At 41.3% G+C, this 27,791-nt stretch overlaps 1 protein-coding gene across 4 annotated transcripts in view; it reads right to left on the reverse strand.

Annotated features, from left to right (window-relative positions):
- The window catches only part of FRMD4A (FERM domain containing 4A), a 605,541-nt gene that overhangs the window by 454,598 nt on the left and 123,152 nt on the right, over nt 1-27,791 (reverse strand). The gene's annotated exons all lie outside the window — the stretch shown is intronic.

Here is a 27,791-nt window from a genome sequence, read left to right on the forward strand (position 1 = left end):
ACGCAGGGAAACGCAAGAGGTGTTAACACCCTTAAATGCATTGTGTGTTAAATGGGGGGGGGGGGGAGGACAAACGACTTTTTTTAGGGATGCTGCTGTTTTTAGGGCTGGTGAGAACAGGAAATTCAAGGTGCCGTTCTTTATGGGAGGTAGATGGGGGGCATATTTCAGTCAATAGTGGACTTCTGACGGATTTGCAAAAGTTGGCAATAATACATAAGTAACAAGAACAGCAACAAAATTGCCTCCACACCTACCCACCTGGCAACACATAGACAATTATATAGCTGAAGTTGAGATACAGTAACCATGAATGGATTTCTGTGTGGAAGGAAAGTGGTCCCCATACAATTTAGGTACTCCTGAGCTGGTGAGCTTGAGCAATCAGGAAGGGTCTACCTCCATGTCCCTGCCAAGGATACTTGGCAGCATGAGTGGATCCCTCCTCTTGGGCATTACCCATAATGAACTTATCATTAGAGCCAGGAGACTGGAGAGGCCCAGAGGGGTGGGGAGAAGGGGAAAAGCCCACCAAGGAAAACTCCTACCAGGAGAATATAAAGAAGGCAGGGGAAGAACTGGAGGTGGTCACCGGGAAAGAGGAGGAAGTAGATGAGGTAGAGGAGATGCCCCAGAGTGGAGTGGAAAAGAAGTGAGCTCTGCTGTGCACACCAGCTTTAAGGCATCCAGAGTCCTCCTTTGGGTTCTTTCTTCCCCTACTCACTGTTGAAGGAGCTCACAAGAGAGGACCCCATGAAGCCGGGCAAGGGAGAGAACATTATGCTGGTTGCCCCTGAACTCAAGAGGAGAAGTCCAGCAGAATGGAAGAATTTAACCCTGATCCAGCAATGCCATCTGTGATGTGGGTGGCAATTCAAATTTGCCAGTTGGCAAAGGGCAATAGATAAAGGAGGCTGAAGGTCTGCAAGCCTTGACTGTTCTTTGGACCATACTGGTGTTGGATGCAGTGAAAGAAACCCTTCTCCATACCTGGGAAGAGACTAATAGTAATGCCCATATGGATGACATAGTGAAGATATGTGGAGTAAATGGTTCACAATAAATGTTTGTTACTTGGTTGACTACTCTATGTCCTCTTCAGCATGATGAAGGACACCAAAGTATGGTATGTGGTCCCCATCCATCTAGAGGAGGCATATCCCTTCACAGGTACTTGGGGGGGGGAGTTCTGTGTGTAGAATTCTTTAAATCTAGGTGAATTTTGGACCAGGCTCTGTGGAATGGATCTCTGTTACAGTAAAAAAAAAACTTTTAAAAAGACTTCCCACAATCTTCAAAGTTTGGAGTGATATCTCCAAGTGGTATCTTTGAAGACTTTGAAGATTGAGGGAAATCTTTTTAAAACATTTCTTACTGTACATACTGCAAAACAAGATGCAAAATTTTCCTCCTTTGAGTAAGTGATCTTCCTCTGTGTTTCTCTATGTGTATGTACATGTACTAAATTATCTGTCTGGCATTAGCAAACTGCAAATAAAGCATCAAAACTTCGTATGCAATCATATTCATTTCAAAAGGGCTTTCATGGGACCTGAGTTTAACTGGTGATAATCATATAACTTAATAAAATAAACAAATATCTTGACGGCAGCTCACCAACTTGGAGATTCCACTCCAACTTTATACTACAGTAGTACTGTAATATCCATGGGGGCTGAGTTCCAAATCACCACCCTGTGGATGCTGAAAACTGTGGATATGCAAACCCTATATAGAGCAGGTTCCCTCTAGTGGCAAATTCTATTAATATACTTTGGAAAACACATCCTGGGGTTGGTATTTAATATTTTCAGGTAGTGCATAACTGAAACTGCAAGTATTGATTTCACAGCCCTACAGTATATTCCTCTGATACACCTTTGTAATGAGACACATTTAGGCAAACATACTGACCATGATCGCAGAAGGTTAGTTTACAGGTTCAGCATTTCATTACAGATCTCACATCATTAGAATCTGGACTCTATTAACATTCAAAGTCATGATTCAGGCAGGCTTTCCTCACTGAGCGATCATGATTTCAAGTGAAGACTGTGCTTACCTCCTAATGATAAACTCCAAGACAAAGCAAGCTAATTTGCAAACTACCAAAAGATGTGAAAAGCTCTTGCTATGACAACCAGACACTTCCAGCGAAGACATTTCCTCTATAATTTCACTAAAATTAGTGGGACTTCAGTTAGTTGTGATTTATTTCATTGATTCCCATTATATTTAAGTACAGCAAAGGATGCTTTGTCCTATATGAGATGGTCTTCCTTTAAGTTGATGAGGGATTTTTTTAAATTTTAATTTTATTTTATTTTTGGTAATGTCTAGTAGTCATGGAACAGGTATTTAGTAATGTCTAGAACTCATGAAATAGTTAGTGGGACAACAGAAATGCTTTAAAAGCAGCAGCAGAAACATCCTAAAAAGAAAATATTTCAGAAAGTTTTGATGAAACAAAAGAAAAAATTATTTTTTAAGCTGGCTGCCTACAAATGAGCAGGAATGACATCTCTGACTAGGAAGCCTGTTCCTAGAAAACTGTGAAAAGGGTCACCATAAGTCAGAATCGACTTGACAGTTCATAATTATTATTATTATGAGTGACCAACAGTCCTAGCAGAATGTGGCATGTCTCATTGTGTGGTGGTGGAATAAGGCACTTAACCTGTGGACTGCCTAATCTTTTATGTATATACAAGCAGCATTACATTTTTCATAATTCAAAAAAATATTTTGTCATAATAAAAATGTGTATGGTTTTTGTACAAAATCCAAAAACAAAGGGAAAAGTGACTGAAAGTCTTTGGATACCAAAACTGGGAAGACATTGAAATCTACGCTGCCTGATATGAAAATCTGCTAACTACTAGCTTGCAGACTCAATTTGGGAATAGAAGGTGCAATCTTCTTCTTCTTCTTCTTCTTCTTCTTCTTCTTCTTCTTCTTCTTCTTCTTCTTCTTCTTCTTCTTCTTCTTCTTCTTCTTCTTCTTCTTCTTCTTCTACTACTACTACTACTACTACTACTACTACTACTACTACTACTACTAATAATAATAATAATAATAATAATAATAATGTGCTGACAAGTTATTTATGTCTTATTCAGGGTTTTCCAGTTAGAAAGTACTTAGGAATGGTTTATCATTCCCTTCTTCTGAGGATATCCTGGGACTGTGCAGCTTGCCCAAGGCCATACAGGCTGCCTGGCTCTGCTCACAAGAGGCACAGAAGAGAATTGAAAACCCAATCTCTGCCTCCACAACCAGATACCAAACGTACTGAGCTATCCAGCCAGATTTATTTCAGTCTACCCCTGAAATCAAAATGATTAGTCTTGAATGACCAATTAAGAGCCATTAACTTTAAAAAGTGCTGCCAACCTACAGTAGCAGTTCGAAAGTATGTAAATGTGAGTTGATAAATAGGTACCACCATGGTGGGAAGGTAATGGTGTTCCATGTCTAGTTGTGCTGGCCACGTGACTAAGGAAACTGTCTACTGACAAATGCTGGCTCTATGGCTTGGAGACGGGGATGAGCACCGCCCTGTAGAGTTGGACACAACTGGACTAAATATCAAGAGGAACCTTTACTTTACCTAACTTTACTAAAGTCCTCTCCCTCAGCTGTTGATACAGAACAACCGAATTCTCTGCATTTTTAACTCTTGTTATGGTGGGGAAATATTGCACCTGTACTTGCAGATTTACCATTACACCACTGTCAATGGATTTAGACAGGGCTAACCCTACATAAGATTACAGCCTGATTTCAAGAAAGAGAGCCCACTAATTGTGGAACTTACTTGTGTGGCCAATATTTTCCTATTCTTGGCACCAGAGCAATCCTGCTAATAGCAACCATTGCCAATAGTCTCCCCATTGTCAGACCTACTGTGATATTCTTCTACCATGTTTCCCCGAAAATAAGACAAGGTCTTATATTAATTTTTGCTCCAAAAAGCATTAGGGCTTATTTTCAGGAGATATTTTATTTTACAGTCATTTCATCTTCTTCTGGTTGATGCACAATGGTGGAGGGTGGGGTTTCACTTAAAAGGTAAAGGTTCCCCTTGACAATTTGTCCAGTTGTGTCTGATTCTAGGGTGTGGTGCTCATCCCCATTTCCAAGCCATAGAGCCAGTGTTTGTCTAGACACTGAATGCCGTTACCTTCCCACCGTGATGGTACTTACCTATTTATCTACTCGCATTTGCATGCTTTCAAACTGCTAGGTTGGCAGGAGCTGGGGTTTCACTTAGTTGGGGCTTGTTTTTGGGGTAGGGGTTATATTGCAGGCATCCTGAAAAATCATACTAGGGCCTATTTTCAGGTTAGGTCTTATTTTTGGGGAAACAGGGTAAGTGTGTATAGTTATTAGTTGGCTCAATATCCTCCAGTGAGCTCAAGGCAACATGACCGTCTTTTCGGTCTTAATTTTTAGCATGTGAGATGGGTTAGCCACCTGTGAGAATGATGGCTTGAGGCCACCTGGTGAGTTTCATGAGACCAGAGTGGGCCTGACCATTAGCCAAACTGAGGCAGTCACCTCATGCAGCAGGGCAGTGGGGGCAGTGGCTGAACATTTGGACAACCCTACCCATAATGCCTTGGACCCAAGCACCCCTGGGGCCAAAGCAGTATTTGTACAATACTATTTGTACAAGGTGGGCTTTCTTGCTGCCTCTGCCCTCTTTCTTCTCTTCCTCCCACTTCCAGTGAGTGTTGTGGGGACTGCAGGCAGTGCACTATGGCAATAGCACTTCTTTCCATGTCTCGGAAGACGGGTGACCTTGTGCTACTGTTGTACAGCTCAGTGAGGACAAGGTGCTAGATCTCCCATGTCCACATCTAACACTTTAAGCACTATAGTATGCTCATTGTCTAGGTTTGTGTTTTGTCTTCATCTTTATGCTATTGCCATGTTTTAACATATGCACACCAAATTACTCAGTAAGTAACCACATTGTTTCCTGCATACTGGGGGTTGGGGGAGGTACAGGACAATAGTCAACAACATCTTAGAAATAAAATTTGGTTATTTCCTACAAGGATATAATATTATACTAATTGGCACAGTGTTGCTGTACTGTCTGTCTAAGGGCCATCAAGCAGTATTAATAATATATTTAACAACAATGTGACACCCCTAGTCAATTAGCTTGTTTATATGAAGATATTATTGCGAGGGAGAATGACATAAGATCACCACCACTTCTTTTTTTTAAAAAAGCCCAGAGGCACAGTAAGATATTATAAGCACAGCTTGGATCAAGTAACACTATATTGGTGTTTTCCCAACCCAACGTGCCCCCCTCCCCCATTTCTTTTCACCTAGATTATTAACTTCGTGATTTCATCTGTGTTTCAATCCACCCTGCAGGCTTTTTGCTTTTCCACATTTTTTCTCTTCTCACTGTCTGTGGGTTGCTAAGGGGTTCCACCTATTACAAGTCCATTAATATGCATTCCAAAATAATGATATTGCTCTTAACCATTTTCCAATCCAAATGAAAGTCCTCATTAAAATGCAAACCCATCTGACCAAACACCAGCCACAGATATATTTGCCAGAACAGAGTAAATGCTTTCACAACTGTTATCAAACACATCCATTTCTTTTAGCTCACTTTGTCATTTGTATTCAACCCGTACTTATATGACTCTAATAAGTGCTGAATAAATCACATTCTTGCACACTGGGGCTCCACTACAATGCTAATGATTTACTGACTAGTAACAGGATTAATATCTAATACAAGACTTGAACACCAATACTTTTATACTAAACAACATAGCCATGTGTTGACATTGGATATTAAAGCCAATTTGGTTTTACTAGAACGCACATGTTGTAAATGCTGATTACAATAAAAGCCCAAGGGAGAGATGAATTTGTTGTCCAGGTATCCCAAATATATTTAGGAGTAAATAAAAGCCCATGCCCTTCATGGATTTCCATGGGAATTTCTTCAGATGTAGAGACAAAGCAGTGTAATTGTCTTTTCTTTTAAGATGATTTAAATTAAAATTTCTGTTCTAAATACACCAACACAATTCAGATAAGAAAAAAAAAGTGGAAAAAAAATAAAGCACAATAGTTGACAGGAACAATTATAAGGATTATAGAGCAGTTAGGTTCTTGACATAAAAAAATACTGTCACAGTCTGCCAATGACATCTTTCCATAGGGATCCATGATGAATTGAGGGAATAAATACATGCCCATTATCATTCATGTATGCAGTAGAAAGGTGCCAGATTTCATAACAGGTGTGATGCCTTTGAGCTTTACTTGCCACTTTCACTTCTTATGTCAGCTTTTCATTAGTGCAAGACCCCACTGCCTGTTCCTCCACCACTGTTCAACCAAATTTTTTTAAAATTCTTTTTCCCAAGCCAATGAAATTTCAAACCTTGTAGGAAGCCAGTAAAAGGGAAGCCAATGTCCTATGGCAGTCCACTGTTGATTCCCAAATAAAGAAACAATAAACCTATTTCCAGAGCTATTTGTATTTCTTGCCATGCATTAAAAGGGTGAGATGAGATGGGGATTCGTCCTGCAGTTTGGTCCAGTTTAGAGACAGTTTTTTAAATCATCTCAAAACTGCAGAGTTGGGAGGTACCCTATGGATCATCGAGTCCAGCCCCTGCCAAGGAAGCACAGTGGGGAATCAAACTCCCAACCTCTGGCTCTGCAGCCAGATGCCTAAGCCACAGGCTGGTTTGCTCCTTTTTTTCCCAGTGATCCACATGATGTACAGGCAGTTGCAAACCAGCCCAGGCCTTATCCATGCCTATCCACACCTTTTTGGGTCCCTGTCAGGGGTTACTATTTTTTTACTGGTGCAGGTAGGATGGCTCCATTTGAATTTGGTTTCTGGCATACATGATCATGGATAGCGAACCCAAATGACACTGGTAGGCCTTTTCCCCAACAGTTTAGTACTATGTCACTTATGTGGCAAGCCAATGAAATGATATTTCACCTACCAATATAAATGTAAAAGAAATCCCACTTTCTTCTGCTCCTCATACAGGGGTGATAGGAAAGGATGCAGAGAGTAATCTCTTTTTTTTCTTTTCAATGCAGTGCTGTTTCACTTTGGCGGCAAGCCAAAGCAGTCATACGTCACTTGCTATTCAATTTTTTTAAAATCTCCATTCCCCAAGGAGGGGGTGGGAAGCAGAGGAGGTGAAGGGAATCTCTCTCTCTCTCTCTCTCTCTTACTGTACAATCCAGCACTGTTTTAGTTTTGTGGCAAACCAAAGAAGGAAGTGACGTGTCACTTACTGGTAAATGAGGCATAAAGACTAAGAGGGAGGAAGAGGCTAAACAGAGTTCCTTTGAGGTGCGGTGCGGCTTCCTGACCTGAAACCACTTGACCCTTACATGGGAATGCAAAATTCATTCTAAATCCCAGACTGCATCTTTGAACAAACCCTGTTTAGCCCAATCCAGCACAGGGGACAGCTTAACTACCTGCACCCTCAGTTGCACTAGAGTAGGCCCACTGAATCAGTGGTGATTTGGTAATGTCTCCCATAAGTCCCACTGATTCAAATGGGCTTACTCTAGTGTGACTTACTACTCTAAGCAGGATTTCTGGTTCATGCTCCTACTGATCAGGAAACTCCTCTTCAGACTCATTGTTGCTCACATGAATAAAGTGCCAACAGAGGGGGCAGGCCTAGGCACCCTCATCTAAATGACATAGAATTTGATAATGGCCAAATAAGAATTTAGAATTCACAAGGGAAATTCTGATGTCAGGAGGGAAAGGCAATTGTACAACTCTTGGGAAAGAACAGAACATCGATAATTTATTGCTTTCAACTCCCAGAATTCCTTAGCTAGCTCATGAAAAGGAACTATCACAGGCCTCGGGCAGGAAGACTCTGGAAGGCACCTGTAGCTCCATAGCCTGACAGGAACTGTAGACCTTCATCGTAGTCTGAAGTCTCTGCTGATGAAACACACAACGTAGTCACAAACTAGATTTTTAAAAGGCTAAAGAAGGAAAATGTATTTGAGGAGCACAGTTGTTTTTTTTTTTTTTAATACTGTTGGGGGCTTGGCTGAAAGAACAAGGGTTGCTACAATCAAGTGAGAGAACAGAAACAGAATCAAGATCAGAATTATGTTCCCAATGCGAATGGCAAGTGACAAGCACCGGAGCACTCCACAGCCTGCCATGTCTGGAAATAAATATGTAAATGAAGGAAGCCCCATTCAGGGGCCCTTCATGTTCCCAGCATAATTAGGATAATAAACCCAGTCTGCTCGTGCACTCCATCTCATATGCATGCTGCTTGGTGATCATATGACTGGGCAGATTATCAGCTGAAGAAAAGGTAGCATCAAGGAGTTGCCATGGAGACTTCCTCACAGTCTGACGATCTGTCATTTTAACAGAGCTTCCCCACCACTACCACCACCAGAGTGGAATGTCTTGTGGGGGAGGTGGATGGTAGCTTAAATGTGTTATTTTATTTTTAGCACATGTGGCCTCTAGAATTGAGTTAGCATTTAATATTACGAGTGCCTTTCATTCACTACTTTTCATTGTGGTATTTCTGCTGTAGATCCAAAGAGAACACTTTTGCCTTTTAATACCTGCCAGGTATAAACATAAAATCTGAAAAGAAAGGATAAAACAAAAGTATCTCAACACCTTTTCAGTTCCCTCAGAGTCCTGTTCAGTGCCAAATATTCCTTTAATCTCATATGGGTTTAACAGACCACATGAAAAGGGCAGCACCACAAAGTAAGCAAACTAGCATCATAGAAATTCAACAGGTGCAGGAATCAAACTGTTTAATACTGAGTTTATAAGTCCCAATGACAATCTACTGTAATGCCTTAGTCATATTTTTTCCAGAGGGGATATTAATATGTGTATTAAGCGCCTACCAATAGCTACCATTGGCGGTCTGGTTATCAGTGCTGGTGTATCTCCTGAATCTGTTGGAATTTTGCCTGTGTACCTTCCTATAGCAAATCATTAGGAAATTCAGAGGTATGCTAATAGATTTCCAGCCAGAAATCAGTAGCATTAAGTTTAACACAGATATTCAAATACATAATAGAACAGGCCCTATCGGGCCCCGTATCCTAAAACCCTTATATACTACTTGGAGCTATTCACATCATAAAGGGGCAAATACAGTATAGAAGATAGATATACCCATCAGTCAACCCACTCATGTCTTGGCTGATGGGTGGGGTAAAGGTAACACCTCCGTCAGGGATGTATACTTCCAGGGAATTTACCCATTCTAGCTATTCTTTGTATCTCTAGAATGTACCTCCATGTTTAAGAAACACTAGATTAATGCCAACATTTAATTCTATTTAAAAAAAGGGATGCTAGATTAACCCAGTTTTTAAGATTAACCCAGAATTTAAGAGTTATGAGCCACTTGCTGTTTCGTACACTTCATTGAACTTTCCAATCTCTTTCAAGGAATAATCCATATTCAGCATATTTTTAGACCAGAACTGTTGGAAATCGCAGCAGACATTCCACTGTCAATATATGTGTGCATGATTTTCAGATGTAACCAGCACTAACTGTAAGTACATCACGTGAGATCAGTGCATTCTCATTTCTCTGACTGGCATTTTCATATGATTGGTCATTTGCTTATTGACAGCTGTGCAAATTAGGCAGATCATTCAAGTTACAATATTGCTGATAATCAGAACAATTGACCTTGGAATAATCTTTCCTGTTTGTCCTATATTGAAAGTAAATTAAACTAAGTGTTTTCCTAGAGACTGGGCTATATTAACACATTACTTTGCACATAGTGTAATTCTGTGAAAGGGGAAAAGAAGTGCGGGTGGAACCGGCAAGCGCCCACTTTCCTTTTTCTTCAGGAAAATCCCTTTGTTTCACTTCCCTGAATTATACCCAGGAGACATGAATTTTAGCAAGTGCAACTTTTCCTGGCATAGAATGTCACCCTGTAGTGCAAAGGTGGGAAATCTCTGGCTCGCCTTCGCACCTTTTCATTAGACCTGGTTGAAGCCCCTTTCTGAACTTTCTTTCCTCAGAGAAGGGTGAGGGCAGAGGAAAGCCAGTTTTAGTTGGGAACAACAAGAAGTCCTGTGCTGATTACGGCAATGAAAATGACAGCCAAGTTCAAACCCTTGATGAGCAATGAAGTTTGACAGGTGATTTGGGACCAGTCACACACACTCAGCCTAACCCACCTGAAAAAGTAGAGACAGCTCTAAGGTCCTTCAGGAAAGTAAGGGTACAACTGTGTAGTTAATAAAGAATACAGTACATGGAAGAATGAACTGTCTACAGTCATTTCTCACCATTTCAGACACTGCTCTCTATCCTTGTTAAATGAGAAAAGCATTGACTTTCAATATCAGTCAAGACCTTTGCAAATGATGTTTCTTTTTCAGGCGGTGGTCACAGTAAAGAAATACCCCATTGCTTTCTTGCATCTCCTGCTTCCTGTAGAGTCATGTGTTTCAGTCACATGACGTATATCCCATGATAGTGGTTCATGTTTTTTAACCATTCTGCATTTTAAGGTAAATTAGATGTGGTATGTTTGTCTACACCCCTGCAGCAGGATATATTCCTTCCTCCTTTTGTGCATTTCTCTGTAACCAGGCATTAATAGTATGAAATAATCAGTAAGTATGACATTCACTGTGACCTTCTGTGTTTCTAAATACCAGAATTTGGTTTTGTTGGAGAATTTTAAACTTCTAGTCAAATTCTCTTTTTGCCACACAGTGGAAGTATAGAGATTCACAGAGAAGAATAGCTACAAGTTCTCCAGAGTCCATCCTTTTCTCATTCACTGGCATTTAAAATATCAATAACTCACTCTGAGGTGTTTGTAAGGTAAAGGTAAAGGTTCCCCTTGACAAATTTTGTCCAGTCATGTTCGACTCTAGAGGGTGGTGCTCATCCCTGTTTCCAAGCCATATAGCCAGTGTTTGTCCGAATACAATCTTCCGTGGTCACATGGCCAGTGCGACTTAGACACGGAACGCTGTTACCTTCCCACCAAGGTGGTCCCTATTTATCTACTCGCATTTGCATGCTTTCGAACCACTAGGTTGGCAGGAGCTGGGACAAGCGACAGACGCTCACTCTGTCACGTGGATTCGATCTTACAGCTGAAGATCTACAGACCTTACAGCACAGAGGCTTCTGCGGTTTAACCCGCAGCGCCACCATGTCCCTCAGATCCCTGAGATGTTTGCAGGAGAAAGAATAAAAACTATTTCGTTACTTACAATTGTTTGAAATTGCATGCTTGTATATACTGCTTTTTTACTCTATGCATACTAACAACCAAATGAACATATCAACAGCAAAAAAGCAACTGTCAACAACTGTTGGGAGAGAGAGGTGGAACGTTCAGCAGAGAGACAGGGCTCTTTTTGAGTTTCTAACAGCTGGAAGCAACAATTGGTTAGTGCTGCTAGATAGACAATCAGCCCAGCCCAGGAGAGTCAAACTACAGACAGCATGCAAGATTGCAAATAAAACTCCAACAGGTTTTGCATCTGTAAATTAAGTGGGGGAGTTGCTGCTCAGATTACAAGACTTGTGCAACAGGAAAGAAAAAAAGATGTAAATACTGGCTAAGGAACTAAAAACAAAAACAAAAAACATCTTTTTTGGGCTGCAGACTGCCTGTATTTCACAAAACTTTTCACCCAGCTTATCTAATTAAGAATTGCTCTAGTGTGGATTGCCCTCCCCACTCTATGCATAGAAGTCAATTGGACTGGTAGTTGAGTCTTGCTCAAAGCTGCAACTAGCCATTTTGGCATCCAGGGTAAGCAACACCACCTCCCACCCACTCCAATGTGAGTCATGGACCTGAGTCCCCTGAAAAGAAGGAGGAGAATATGGTGTCTCCCCAAGAGAAAGCTTCTCTTTTTTAAAAAAAGGCAAGTAGGTTTTGCCATATTTTCCTCTCACCAGCAGATAAAGTCTAGATTTTAATGCCCTCTTCATTTTGGTGCCCTGGTACAAAGCTCCAGTTGCTCCATGTTAGTTATAACCCTGACCTTACTTCAACACTGGTGATCAAACAATTTTCTCCATAACATCTGAGGCAGTATGCTAGTATAAGGGGCTCTTGACTAGTTGTGTAGCACACATAGCCCTTTGCTTGCATAATAAGTAGGAGCTTAAGATTTCTTGCCTTTTCCCTAAGCAGAAAAAGGCCAATTGCTACCTGTCTCTCTATACTAACTCCCTAGTTTCAGCCTTGCTTCTGATTCGAAAATATTTTTAATACTATATATGTGTTGCTTAAATATACATTGTAAATTACCTGCTACAGAGCAATGGTGCTAAGCTAAGGTAAAAGTTGGCAATCTGGTCAAAAGTAAATTAAAAAACCCAAAGTGGTCAGACCTCTCAAAATTAGCCAAGCACTGGTTTGATTAACACCTTGCTTTCAAAATTGTTTCTGCTGATAGATCTGAGTACCACACAGTGTGCTGTTATGACCACATCTTATAATCTGTTCATAGCTGATAATTCATTGCGGGGGGGGGGGGAACCAGGCTGACTCTTTTTCTTTAAGAAGAAAGAGTAAAGGACTGATTTCCTGCTCTGAATTTGTTAATCCATGCAAAGCAGTCATGCTCACAAAGCCATTTTATAAAGTCGTCTCCCCATCTGTGTTTATTTTTGCCAGTGATTTTTCCATAATTAAATGGGTTTCATTTACAAGTCATGTGCACTCTGGGATTTTTAAAATTCATTTTTATGTGCCTGGAATTTTCAGTGCAACTATTTAGCGACCCGAATGCTCAGGCGCTTTTCACAAATTATGCCTAAATCAGTTTATGCTTTCCCTGCATGTGTGTAATGAAAAAGGCACATTTGATTAGAATGCAAATTTTTAAGGGTTGTTTCTTGCTTCCTCTGTTACTTGCAAGCAGTATATTTCAAACCGAAAGGTATTTCTCAAAGACCTAAAAATTCTCCTTTTATTTAAGAGTCACTATGTAACTAGGTCCAAAGTAGTGCTGGAAGCATTCCAATTAATCCTAAAAGATCATTTTCTCTGATTCTAGGAAAAGATCACTTACAATATGGCCGCTTCCATCTGTGTTAGACTACAGTTCCTATCATCCCAGCTAACCTAGCTCTATTGGTGCTATGGAAGTTACAGTCAACAAAGTGATGAAGGGCAATGCAAAGAAAGTTGCGCTAGAGAATACAGAAGCATTTTACAAAGTTTTGATAGTGAAGATTCTTCACCCCTCCATAAAAACTGGAGGTACATCTCATCATAATGTTGTTTCACATAAAAATGTGTTAATAACAATAAACACATACCACCAAGTCAATTTTTGAAGACCCTTTCCAGGGTTTTCTAGGTAGAGAATACTTGGAAGTGGTTTACCATTTCCTTCTTCTGGGGGTGCCCTGAGACTGTGCAACTTGCCCAAGGCTACACAGGCGGGCTCTTCTCCATGGAAGCATACAGAGAATCACATTTCCAACTTCTGGTTCTGCAGCCAGATACCTAAGTCACTGAGCTATATTAACTGCTCTGAATGAAGTCACTGAGCTGAACATATTGTCTTTGAGAATAGGGATTTCTTCAGAATTGCAAAGGACACCATCTTCTGATGGCAAGTAATTTGGCTACATCTTTGCATAAAAAAGGAGTGGGTGAGCCATTCAGAGCTGATAGCTCTATGGGCCCAGTTGAGAACTGCAAAGAGGAAAGGCCAAAGCTGCAAATCATGCAGAGAAGCAGCAAACAGCCTCCTCTCTGAATGTGCAGCGTTGAACTTTCAGTATTTTTTTCTTTATTCCATTCACGTATTTGGAATAGTGTGTAGAAATTTTGTCATGACAGACAAGCATGCCTTCAGGAGAAGTTTGGGAATCACTGAGACAAAACATGCTCAGGAAGCAGAAACTCTCTCATTTACTCATCTGAAGCCAAAAATACTGTTGACAAACTTCCTGTTCTTCATTTTATTGTCCTCCCTCTTTCTATTTTTTCGATGAATACAATGCTGTTGTTCTGTGCTGGCAGAAAGAGAATGGAGAAGTGTAAAACTAGGTAGTTCTGAATATAGCTTTCCACATTAAACTAACAGAAAGCTCATCCAGATGGAGCATTTGTTTCTCCCTGCTTTGTGCCAGTTAGTGCCACTTCAGTGCAGATTTTACTGGGATTTCTGCCCACACGATCACACTTCTCTTCTTTCTCAAGAAATTAGCATCTCTTTAAGAAATACATCATTCCCCCTTCCCTAAAAACCATACAAAACCTTTTAAAATGATCTTGTCTGTTGGATTATGTTTTCCATTTGCTTTAGTAGGTCAAACCAAAGTAGAAAGGTTCCAATTGCAGTGGATGTCTGCTGTTCATCCACCTCTAAAATCAGCTGTCTTCAAAAACAACTGTTTTAAACATCTGGAAAAAAATAGAATTATTTTCTGGTGGATTTTTCTTGCTAAATTATGTGTATGTGTTTGTGTATGTCTCTCTGTCTCTCTGTCTCTCTGTCTCTCTCTCTCTCTCTGTGGTGTCTCTCTCTCTCTCTCTCTCTCTCTCTCTCTCTGTGGTGTGTGTCTGTGTCTGTGTCTGTCTCTGTGTGTGTTGGCACTAGTTTAAATTTTGTGTTGTCTGGATGGTGGGGAAAACTATATTACCATCAATGTACATACATAAAGTGCAAGAAATGCTCTCTTTGGATGAGCCTAGAGATGTATTGTTTACTAGGCAAGCACACTGTGCCAAATTCAGATTATTGCTTTTAATAGGTTTCATCTTTCAGTTTTAATTATTTGGTATGATACCTATTGTAACTTTGCTACTCAAGATCAGAACTGAATTCATAGTAGATTGCTAATGACTCACATGAAAAGACTAAACAAGTCTCTGAGAAAAGGGGCAAAGTGAGTCCATCATCCACCCAAGTGGCACCTCCCCTGCCTTGGAAAAATATGGGAATTCAGGAAGAGAGAAGAGTAAGGGAAGAGAAGGGAGCAAAAAAGGAGAGACCCTCTAATGGAGAAAAAGGGGATGAAGAGGATAAGAGGTGGGAAAGACAGAGAAGGAGAGAGTAGGGATATAAAAAGAGGGGAAGGATATAAAGAGGACAAGAAGTAAAAAGAGAGGGGAGAGGGATAGCAGGGTGAAGAAAAAAGGAGAGGTGGAGGCAGGAATAGTGAAGGCAAAGAAAGAGGAAAGGGTCTTGCCAGAAAGTTGGGGTTGGATATGAATGGAGAATCCCTGGATCCCTGAGTAGGAGAAATTAATGCTACCTGCAGAAGAGACTGAGTAGAGAACAAATAGGTGTCCTGCTCAGAAATCATCATACATGGAGAGGAACATGAAAGACGGGACTGGAACAGAAAGATAAGGGAGGAAAGAATTATAGTAGAGGAGCTGAGGAGGAGAGGGAAGGCAGAATGCAAGACCCCACATTTGATTAGCATCAGCCCCCTTCCAGGAGGTTCCTCAAAAGAGCAAACCACACAGACAGTTGAGTGGGGTGAAAATGACTCACTGCCATTGCCTGGGGACTCCTGGGTAGGACTTTAACAGACAATGTGCAAAGAGACCCCCTCAGAGACAAAAGGGACCAATTCTTTCCTGGCCACACTGGCAAGGGAAGAAACTGTTGAAATGTTCAATGATGTTAATGTTGAGTTTGAGAGGCTGACAGTAAAGAATGAAGGTTTGAAGCAAGAAATTATTATTATTATTATTAGTTGTATTTATATGGTGCATTTCTCCCAACAAGGGACCCAAAGTGGCTCACAACAGTAAAATCCACACAGTTAAAAACAGGATAACTTACCCTGTTTTCCCCCAAATAAGACTTAACCTGAAAATAAGCCCTAGTATGATTTTTCAGAATGCTTGTAATGTAAGCCCTACCCCGAAAATAAGCCCTAGTTAAGTGAAACCGTGCCCTCCACCATTGTGACACATTGTGCAGCAACCAGAAGAAGATGACATGACTGTATTTGAATAAATGTAGATTGTTGTACATGAAAAACAAAAATTAAAAATGCCCTGAAAATAAGCTCTACTGCATTTTTGGAGCAAAAAATAATATAAGACCCTGCCTTATTTTTGGGGAAGCAAAGTATATATTAAAAAAAATAAAAAATATATGATTTAAAATTAAATTAGAAGATTAAAACATGAAAACATTAAAAAGATTAAAATTTTCTGCTATAATGGGGTTCAGGGATTCAGTTATAACTGTTAAAAGCCTGTCTGAAGAGGTGGGTCTTTCCCTTTTTTTCAGAAGGATGAAAGGGAAGGGGCCATCCTGATCTCCCGAGAGAGCTTTCCATAGCCTGGGAGCTGCCACTGAGAAGGCCCTCTCCCGTGTCCCCATCAGCTGTGCTTCTGCTGGCAATGGGACCGAGAGGAGGGCTTCCTCTGCTGATCTTAATCATCGAGAAGGTGCATATAGGGAGATAGGGTCCTTCAGGTAGCCTGGACCCAAGCTTTATAGGGCTTTATAGGTAATGACCAGCACTTTGAATTGGGCCCGGAAACAGACTGGTAACCTGTGCAGTTCTTGTAACTGGTGCATTATGTGCTCCTTGTAGCTAGCCCCAGTCAGTAGTCTGGCTGCAGAGTTTTGCACCAGCTGAAGTTTCCAAACCATCTTCAAAGGCAGCCCCACATAGAGCGCATCAGTAATCCAAATGGGATGTAACTAAGGCATGCATCACTGTAGCCAAATCTGACATCTCAAGGAACAGGTGCAGCTGGCACACCAGATTTAGCTGTGCAAATGCACTCCTATCCACTGTTGAGACCTGGGCATCCAAGCTTAGGGATGAATCCAGGAGTACACCCAAGTGGCGGACCTGAGTTTTCAGAGAGGATGTAACCCCATTCAGCACAGGTAGTATCCCTATTCCCTCATCTGTCTTCTGACTAACCAGGAGCACTTCTGTCTTGTCTGGATTAAGTTCCAGTTTGTTTGCCCTCATCCAGCCCATTACTAATGCCAAGCACTGGTTTAGAGTCAAGACAGCTTCCCTGGAATTAGGTGGAAAGGAGAGATAGAGTTTGGCATCATCCGCATACTGGTGACACCGAACCCCCAAACTCCAGACAACCTGTCCCAGCTGTTTTATGTAGATGTTAAAATGCATGGGTGACAAAGCAGAACCCTAAGGATATGCCACAGGCCAATGGCCAGGGTGCTGAGTAGGAGATACCCAGCACCACCTTTTGAGTTCTCCCCTCCAGGAAGGATTGGAGCCACAGTAAAACAATGCCTCCAAGTCCCATCCCAGAGAGACGGCCCAGAAGGATACCGTGGTTGATGGTATCAAAAACTGCTGAGAGGTCCAGCAGAGCGAACAGGGACACACTCCCCCTGTCCAGTTCCCAGCATAGGCCATCCACCAAGGTGACCAAAGCTGTCTCTGTCCCATAGCCGGGCCTGAAACCAGATTCAGATGGGGTAATCTGCTTCCTCCAGGAATCCCTGGAGTACAGAAATGGACTGCGTAACTTCTGTGGGCAGAAGGGGGCAAGAGGGGCAGACAAAGGTGAATCCTCACAGACTCATTCACAATATATTGCTCCTGCTATTACCATTCATAAAATAAACTATTACTACTATTACTATATGTAACAGTACAATTATGCAATATTATATGGCAGGTGGGGCCTGTAACAAACTGTCGTATTAAGGAGGCTCCTGTTCAGAATTCCACCATATTCTCTTTTGGGATATGTCATTATTCATCTCTTTGTCACCACAGCAATCAGTTTGCAGTCCAAGCTGAATGATACTCAAAGAGTTGTTTCACCTCTCCCTAAATACTGTCCAAAATCTTGTTATTTAAAGTAGTAAATTGATGACCTTTGCTGGGAGAGAGACAGGGGGAGTGTGACCTTGTTGATATTCCTGGACCTCTCAGCGGTTTTCAACACCATCAACCATGGTGTCCTTCTGGATAGGCTGGCTGGGTTGGGAGTTGGGGACACTGCTTTACGGTGGTTCCACTCCTTCATAGCTGACCAAGTCCAGAGGGTGGTGCTGGGGGATAGTTGCTCTGCCCCATGGCATTTATGTCATGGGGTTCCTCAGGGCTCGATATTGTCCCCCATGATGTTTAACATCTACATGAAACTGCTGGGAGAGGTCATCAGGAGGTCTGGGCTGAGGAGTGAGCAATATGCTGACGACACTCAGCTCTACCTCTCATTTTCCACCAATCCAGGTGAGGCGGTTTCTGTGCTGAACTCGTGTCTGGACCTGATAATGGACTGGATGAGGGTTAATAAATTGAAACTGAATCCAGACAAGATGGAAGTGCTGTTAGTGGGTGCTTCATCAGACAGGCTGGAGGGCCATTTCCCTGCCCTGAATGGGGTTACATTCCCCCTTAGGGACAGGGTCTGCAGCTTGGGGGTGCTCCTGGACCACAGTCTAACTCCGAATTCTGTTTAAATTACATTGGCTACCAGCTTCTGCCTGGGCCCAATTCAAAGTGCTTGTTTTGACATATAAAGCCCTAAGTGGTTTGGGCTCTGGGTACCTGAAGGACCGCCTCCTTCCATATGAACCTACCCAGCAGTTAAGATCTAGCCAGGGGGCCCTTTTGAAAGAGCCACCCCTCAAGGAGGTAAGAGGGATGGCTTGTAGACAAAAGGCTTTTTTGGCAGCTGCTCCCAGACTCTGGAATGCCTTCCCAACTGAGATTCGTCTGGTGTTGACTCTGATGGTATTTTGGTGCCAGGTCAAAACCTTCCTGTTCCAGAAGGCTTTTAATTGAAATAATATTAACTGTGGGCCCTGATGACAATTTTTAGAGTATATTTTTATTGTATTTTTATTGTTTTATCTTTTTTATTGTATTTTAATTGCTATAAGACGCCCAGAGACCTTTGGGTAGTGTGGGCGACATATAAATTAAATAAATAAATAAATAAAACCAATAAATTGTACTAGAGTTAGGTTTTTTGAATCAATTCAGATTTGGTGAGTCAACTCCTCTGTAAACTCTGCTGCTTCGAACAGACCTACTCTAACTTTGTCAAGGTCGTACCAGTTTAGGTTTTGTACTGTCTGGATGATGAGGAAAGCAATAGTATCATCAGTGGACATAAAGTGCAACAAATACTTCAGCATTGTAAATCACAGTTAGAATAGGCCCATTTGACTCAACGGAACTTTGAGAAATTGACTTACTAAATCCCCATAATGCAATGGTCTTACTCTAATGTAATTCACTGTATCAAGCAACAAGATTTTGGTCGCTGTTGTACTTCTGAAAATTCGTATTTCCCCAGATCTTCTGATAGTTTTCTGTTGTCAGTAGAAAGTGCCATTTTGGCTAAACTCCAACCATTTTGAGTTTGCTATTACAGTAGTATTATGAGTGGCATTAGACAGCAGCAGCTCATGGTCTAAATGGAGATGTACCTTACTCACAAATTCTGGAATGATGTCCCCACCTCAGGCCATGAACTGCCTATTATAGCAGGGGTGGTCAACTTTTGGCACTTCAGATATTTTGGACGACAACTCCAAGGGTTCTTTATCATTGCCAATGCAGGCCAGAGACTCTGGGAGAGTTGAAGTCCAAAACATCTGGAGTGTCGAAGGTTTGCATGTAATGATGACTAATAGAAGTGATATTAACATGATAGCTTTTCAAGTTTTTGTGTTCAGTTGTTCAAACAACCATCTAAATAGAGAATAGTGTACACTGTGATACAGTATAATCTAGCTTCAACCAAGGAATCATTTATAACACATTAATAACTAGGTCAACAAGCTCTGGATAAAAGAACTGGTTTTTGTTTGGTATTTTAGATTCCAATGTCAAGGACCCTACTCTTATTTTTGTCAATATTGAGGACAAATTAAAGGCTATTCCTCTAGTGATAGCTTTGGTGAGACACACCAATTACATTCTCAGTTAGATTCCAAACATTCTGCCCATCCAGCTCTTTGAAAGAAGGGAAATGTTTATACAAGATAACTCTTATCTGTTTTGCAACTGGCCATACACAGTTGCTGATGCTTTACCCATAGTACCACTGCATATCTATTGCAGAAAGGGAGGAAACCAAAGCTTGAAATCTCACTTTTTGAAAATTCTACAAACTGTTTCCCTGAAACAGACCACTTCATTTGTTGTTTGTAACAAATGATTTGCCTTCCCACAAACGGATTATGCCAACAGGACTGCTAGGCTTTAGGACACCAGTTGGTCTCAAGAAATGCCTGGGCCTCTCTGGGCCTCCAGGCAGGAAGAAAAATTGTAGGTTAGCTGTTGCAAAAGGAACAGCAAGTTTGTTTTTATTGGTTGTCATGGCTTCAATGCCTGGGTGTTAATTTTATCCCTTCTCCCAACAGGCACCAAGGCTGAAAGGCTAAATATGAAAGTGTTTGTATGTATGCTCTACACACATTTGTTTAGGAGGTACTGCAGGAAATACACAGTCTCGAGTATACAGACATGCATACACATTAGTTTGCGGCTTTATTCCAGAGTCTGCTTCCTGTGGCATCACAAGGATCTAGCCCTGGCTTCAAGATGTAAGGAAAGGAGAAGCTCTTGACCTGGCAACCGCATGTGGCCACCCCTCCCATTCTCACATCACAGTCCTTTGACATAAGAAATGCTCATGAATTCCTTGTACTGAATTCAACCTTGAAACTACAAATTACAACCATGCAGTGAAAAGGCAGCTAAAATAACGCATTATCAAAAACGATCCTCGGTGTTTATTTAAAGTAAGGGATAGGGGTAAGAGGGATCAAGCTGACTGAAGTGGCCCTGGAAATTCAAATTCGAAATTTCTGCAGAAATCTACTGCTCTATCACAAGAAGCAGGACTCTTCAAGGGTATTTCATCCTTGCTCCATATATAGGGTGTAAAAGAACAAAGGCATTACGTGTGCCAGATGCTATGGCTGAGTAAAAATAAATAACTTTGGATAGCTGAATTACAAAGGTTATACTTGTCCAGGAAGGGTGACAAATGTTAGCCTACAGTTGCTTAGTCTTGTCTAAATATTTTAGTTCATTTCAAACATGCAAATAGTGATGTTTATCATCTAGATTAATGCCCATGTGAGATTATTATGCTTTGTGCAACATCTATTCGTGACAAGGTCACCCACGATATTAAAATGTCACCTCCCTGTTTGGCTTGGTCCCATCATCATTACTAATCATTGCAATTTCCACATCCTCGGATGGATCTGCATTGTTGGAGGCAGAATTACGTTTGCATTCTTGCCCTTCCCTGACTCTTTTTACTTGATTAATTTCTCATCTTTTATCCCCAGAGTTGCCCTCATGATTGGTGTCTCCATGGAAAAGTAATCACTCTATCTGGCACCGTGGTAGCCCAACAAGGGCTGATTGCAATGAACAGCTGCAGAGCTGTTAGCGCAAAGCCACTTTTGCAAGAGACACCCTGAGCCAGCCATCCTCTTCACAGAGATATTTTTTACTCATCAAATGGTGAGGAGTTGAAAATTGGCCTAGGCAACAAATATCTCTCTGAAGTTTTCTAACCCCCCATAGCATCTTCCCTTGAAGAAGTTGAAATACATGAAAATAATTTACGAATGGCATGCCCTGCAACTTCTCTGGCCTGTCTCCAAGACTTTTGGTCCTTAAAACATGACTGGCATGTCAGGGGTGAGAAAACAGGCCTCAAAAATCACTTTTTGTACAGAGGAAATCGATTACATTAATGCTGAATTTAAAGCTTTTGAAGCTTGAAAATCCCTTTCCTTTTCATTATGTATACTTGCATTGTGTGCCATCCAGTCAATTCCCGACTTATGGCAATCCTTTCCAGAGTTTTTGAGGTAGAGAATATACAGAAGGGGTTTGCCATTCCTTTCTTTTTCCTGGGGGCATTGTGGGACTCTGCAGCTTGCCCATTACTATATAGGCTGGCTCTGCTTCACAGGGGGCACCTAGGGGAATCAAACTCCCAACCTCTGGCTCTGCAGCCAGATACCTAAACTACTGAGCTATCCAGTTGGTGCCCTCTGCATAGCTTGGACTGCAAGTACCCATCATCCATAGTCAGCATGGGGGCATCAGATTATAGGAGTTGCAGTCCAACTCATCAAGAGAGGGAACCAGACTAGGGGAAATTGTGCTGCACCTATTTCGGGGGTGTGTGTCTGCCTGCCTTCTCCCACAAAACCATGGTGGTGTAGCAAAACGTTAAGTCTTTTAGGTATTGGCTCTCAGGTTACAAAGTCACTTCCTGCCTCACAGCTTTCTCCCTCCCTAGAACTTTCTGTTTTCCCTTCCCCGGTACCCTTGCCCCTCCTTGTACCTCCAGAGATTTCTCACCATGTGAGCCCCCTCAGTTTCAGTGTTTTTCTCTGGAATAATTTCTTCTTCTTGCATGCCTTTCCTCTATCTTTCCGTCACCTTCCAAATCCAAATTAAGTTTGCATATTTTTATACATCAGTGATGTGTATTAGAAAGCCTGCCACGCCTAATTGGGTTCATGGAAGAAAGATGAAAGATTGTATGCCATCCCTAGCAGATGGAATCGACAGGGAGAAAAGGCAGAGGGATCGTGATTAGTGGGAGAGAGTGCTCACGGCATGAGACAGCCCAGCTGCTGTGAAAAATCAAGCCTAGGACCAAAGATGAAGACTTTGAGGTACAAACTAACAGTCTGGTTTCTAAAGCACAGAAAGAAGAAAAGAGCCATTGTCTCTTGGGTTCCTTCTTGCAGAAACATCCCCTCGCATAGACAATATAATATGTGAAATTATGGGCTGGAATGATGGATCTTCTTTCTTTGCTAAACTCTCAGATGTTCTTCACCAAATTGTTCAAAAGACCACCAACCCACTCAATTTTCTTGTGGATAGCACTTCACTGATTAATATGGCAGAGCTGACAAGTGACATTGAACAAATCATTCAAAATGTCCTCTTAAAAATAGAACGTGTCCAAAAGATCTTTGAAATTTAAAAGAAGGCTAAATTGACATCACTTGAGAATGAGGATGGTTCATAGTGTTATTTGATACCCTAATTCCACACTGTGACCCTATTAGAGATGTAAAATTTGCTCTTTTTTCTGAATTTTTTCCCCTGGGTATTTTTTCTGGAAAAAAAGAAGAAATTTTAAGAAATTTTACATCTTTAGATGCTATCAAATTAGGTTCATCATAGGCATCCAGTTTTGGTAAAATGTTTGATCTGTTCTGTTAGTAAGGTAAAGGAAGACATTATTTAAAGGCTGAATTGATGAAACTGTTATCTATGGAGTTACGCCTTTTCCAACCCAGTCCTCCCTTGATCTATTAGACTATCACTCCCATGTTCCCCACTCAGCATGGAAAATACTGTTCCAGAAAGGCAAAGGGTGGCCATCAATCTGCCTATGAAAGGGAGCTTTTAGAAGTACCTTAACAGACTTGGTGCCTTCCAGTTGAGTGTGCATTTCCACTGGCCATTATCCCACAATTTATATTTGACTGGGCACAGATGAATTTGAATTAATGACTACACAACATGAAGCTCATTGGGGGGAATCCACAATGGTATTGTCTTTTTGAGCAGGAAATCATCTTGTTGTTGATCAGCTGATTGCTGTGATTTAAATTCTGATCATTTTGACATTACTTTACTCCACCTTCTGCCAGGGCAATAACCTGATCCAATGCCAAGGAGCGCTCACAGGGGTGTAAGTCACTCTAAACGGATCACCCCTACTCTCCATAGTTTCTTTCTTTCTTTCTTTTTAAGGTTTCAACTCAGTGCTGGGACACACTGTCACTAAGGCACTTATTAGAATTAAATTTTAGAAAGGTGGAAGATAGCACTTTGTTTGCACCTTAAAGCAGCTTCTATGCTTGGAGCTCCCTGCAAACCAGAGTCTTTACTTCTGCCCTGCTGATTTCTGCAAATTGTCCACTGGGCAGGTAAAGTCATTCACCTGGGGAAACCCAATTTTATAAACTGCAAATGTGCCATAGATCAAACTGTGTATTCCCTGCTGTATAATCATACCGTGTTGGACTTCTGGTATCCTTTGCTAGTGGTGCCAGATGATGTGCTTATGGTGGTGATGGTAGTTAACAAGCACATCTGGAGGGCACCAGGTGGGGGAAGGCTATTCTAGAAAATGTTTTTATGTTCAGCTGTCTCTGCTCCACGAGCTAGTGAATTCCTGCAAACTGAAGTCACATATTCAGTAACTAAAGTTGTTATTGTAAGGTGGTAATGATATGTTGTAGAGGCTGTTTGCCTGGGTACTGACCAGACTGTCCTCCAGACAATACAGTGCATCTTCCATACTCTTTTCCTTTCTCAAATATATATCAAAATGTACTGTGTACTAACACAGTGCTTGCTTTTTCCAAAAGCGTTCATGCAATAAAAATAAAATTGGTGAATTCTGCTTTAGAATGAACAGCATGGTTGCCTTTAACCGGAGACTGGAAAAATTACTTTGATGGACTATATGTCCCAGAATTCTCCAACCAGCATGGCCATTACTAGGTCGTTAAATTCTGGCAGTCCAGAAAAATAACTTTTCCAAACTCTGACAATGAAATTCATGCTGTCTGTATTATTTCTGGAGTCTTCTTTTTCAGACTTTGGGTATAGCTGGGTAAGGATACAGGGATTCAAAATCTATCTTTGCTTCAGACTAAAAAAAAAAAAGCAGCTATGATCATACGTGTTGCCATGGCACGTGTACTTTTAATATCCAAGCTAACAGTCATGTAAAATCCATATAATTGGCCCATTTTCGAAAATAACTCAAAGCTTTCATGCTAATCCTTGAATATGCATGAGTAGCAGAGATGGAGACACTTTCCTTTCAGCTTGCTTCGGGTGCATGAGGCTCATTTTTCATTGAAGCCAACCAGCAACAACGAGAGAGAGAGAGAGAGAGAGAGAGAGAGAGAGAGAGAGAGAGAGAGAGAGAGAGAGAGAGAGAGAGAGAGAGAGGAGTGGATTTCGAAAAGCATGTCTTTACACCCCTCCCACACAGTGGCTGCTCTTCCTTCAACTGAATAATTTCACAGATGGGGATCCAAGCTTATTTATTTATTTATTTAATTTACTGTTACTTTCTCTTTAAAAAAACAGCCAAGCTATGTCAGGGCTAGGATTTTGCACAGCACTTGGCCACTGCTGGTTTTAGATAAAGATTCTCTTCCCTGCATAAATGCTAGATATGAACACGGTGGCCAAATGCAAATGAGGACACTGGATTTGTACTCACAACAGCTGTTCACAAGAAGATGTTCCAGTGTGTACAGCTTTCCCCATCTCTGTGTGAAAACATACAGGAACTTTTCCTCTTTTACATTTAAAACACAATTTTTTATAGGGAACACTTTACCTTTCCAGTATATAATAGTAGAAACTAAAACAAGAACAAAAACAATGATAAACATGGGCAGTAATTATGTTTCATCTAATAGGGAAAAAACACACAATTCAGTCAGAAAAAAAGGGTTATTTATATCTGCCCCAAAATCACTGAACAGAGTTTAACCTTTGCTTGTCTAGAAATCAAATCAGCATTCAGCTGCAAGGCCTTTGTGGGCTGTTGCCCTCTCGAGATGGGAGTTGAGGGGAGGTTGCAGGAAGAAGTCAAGCTGCCTTTTGTCTCCTGAAGTTGCAGTCCTATTGTTGTCTTGCCCGCTAGTTGTCCCAGCAGCAGCAAACCTGACCTAAACAGTCAGAAGTGGCATCTGCTGAAGCAAAGGCCAAACAGCTTTACACAACAACAACAAAATCCCCAACTAAGGATGGAACAAATACTTGCAGATGTTCTCAACATCAGCAGAATGAAACACCCACCAACAAAGGTTTATATCCTATATGGCAATTGCTAAAATTGCTAAGAGAACGAGTGGTTATAGGATTCGGCAGTCTGAAGCAGTTACTGCATTTTGTGATTCACTGCAGACAGTGTGGGTATGGGGGTCACATAATGATGGGGTGATAGTCCTCCATCCCACTGTGTGTAATGCTGCACAAGTGATTATGTGGGTCATTAGGGCCCTGGGTATGTTTCCTTCTTTGTCTTGTCTGGGCTGTTGATTCCTCACCTATAAACTAATATTCTGTCTTCCTCTTCCTCTTTGTCATATGGCCACTGACTGCATATTGCTATGTTTACAGTCTCCAAAATATATGCTTCTCTACAATAAATCTCTCTCTTCACTGAGTAGCATTATTCATTGATGATACTAAATACCACTTTTCATACAAGCTAGCATGTAACTGAGCTCAGTAAACCAATCAATTTCAGTTTGGATTCAGAAAAACAGCTTTGCTTTATCCACAACCCAACTGGACTGTGTCATATCTCTTATGTCATGGCAAGCCTGCAACCCACGCAGGTGGGCTCCCACAGCCTCTGCCCACATATCTGCTTACTCTGAGGTTGCAGCAAAAGAGAGATATCTGTGTTTCCTATTTGGCGGGCATGTCACTATACTTCATAGGTACGAAAGGAGCTGACATCTCTGGAACTGATTAAATCCAAGTCACAGACAAGCTCTCAGGGTCTTCATATTTTGAGGCAAGCGTTACAAGTGTTTCTGAACAAAGAATTACAACATGTGGCAGAACTACAAGGGTGAAGAGAAGATTTCTAGCTATTAAGTTATTTCCAGGATCTGCCTTCCAGTGTTCTACTCACTTGAAAGACACCACTCACTTTCCAGGAATTCTCTTTTTTTGCACTATCCTTTTTTCAAGTAAGTGGGGTGGGAGACTGCCATGAAGACACAGGTCGTGGACATATATCTTGATCAAATCTTATTGTTTATCTGTTGGCAGCAGGAGCCAGCTTCAGTCCTGTTCCTCACAGGTACCTACCCTCACACATCCTTGTCAGATTTATCAGCCCCATAGGCTTTCATGCTGAAGCCTGAGAACATGGGTGCTACCTTGCCAAATCTTGCTCTCTGTTCAACACAGAGGTGTATGTTTTCTCAACCATTCCTATTCGCCTCCATCAAAAAGACAAGTCATATAAAGGGCAGGATAAACCAGATGGAGCTTCATTGCTTATCATGCAACTCATATGCCTAATATGGTTACCCTTTATGTACAGTATGCTGGATGTTTATTGTCCCAGAATCTGTGAACCTCTACTCTATCTCAGCTTGTGCTTTTAGTCATTCAAATCCTTTTAGAAGGGTGGAAGGAAGGTGAAGATGGACTGACTTGTAACAAAGGCACTATTGCCTCTTCCCCCTTCTCTGTACCCCATAGGAGGCCATGCCTCTTATTTATTTTTATTGACCCAGCCTGTCTTTCCCATTTGATTTACAATGCCGTGACTGCTGTTATGGTTCACAGTTTACTGGTCGCCTCCAAGACTTACTAAGCTAAAAATACCAGCCACACAGACGGGTTTTCCTTCCCTGGTGGCCCATTTAATTTTTGCTCCAGTCTATCACTTACTAATCTCTCGCCAATGATTTCCACCAAGTGTATCTCTACCTCAGATAAAAGATCTTGCTATACAGAGAACTGGGGGAGATAAGAGAGGTATTTCTCTGTTATAATGCCCACTTGGAGAGTAGAAAACCTGCGTAGCTTGTTTGATCAGAAATGGCAATGGAGACAAAAAGGAAACAGTTTATTCAAAATAACCATTAATAGTTCTACCATGCTGTCTCCAGCAGTTTCAAAAAATATCATGCCCAGTCCAAAAAGATGAATCTGCTTTCCCACACAGTTTAGAACCACTTCTCCGTAGAAACTAAGAATGCAACTAAAATTTGCAATATGT

This window comes from Pogona vitticeps, chromosome 5 (assembly GCF_051106095.1).
Source record: "Pogona vitticeps strain Pit_001003342236 chromosome 5, PviZW2.1, whole genome shotgun sequence".
Taxonomy (NCBI): Eukaryota; Metazoa; Chordata; class Lepidosauria; order Squamata; family Agamidae; genus Pogona; species Pogona vitticeps.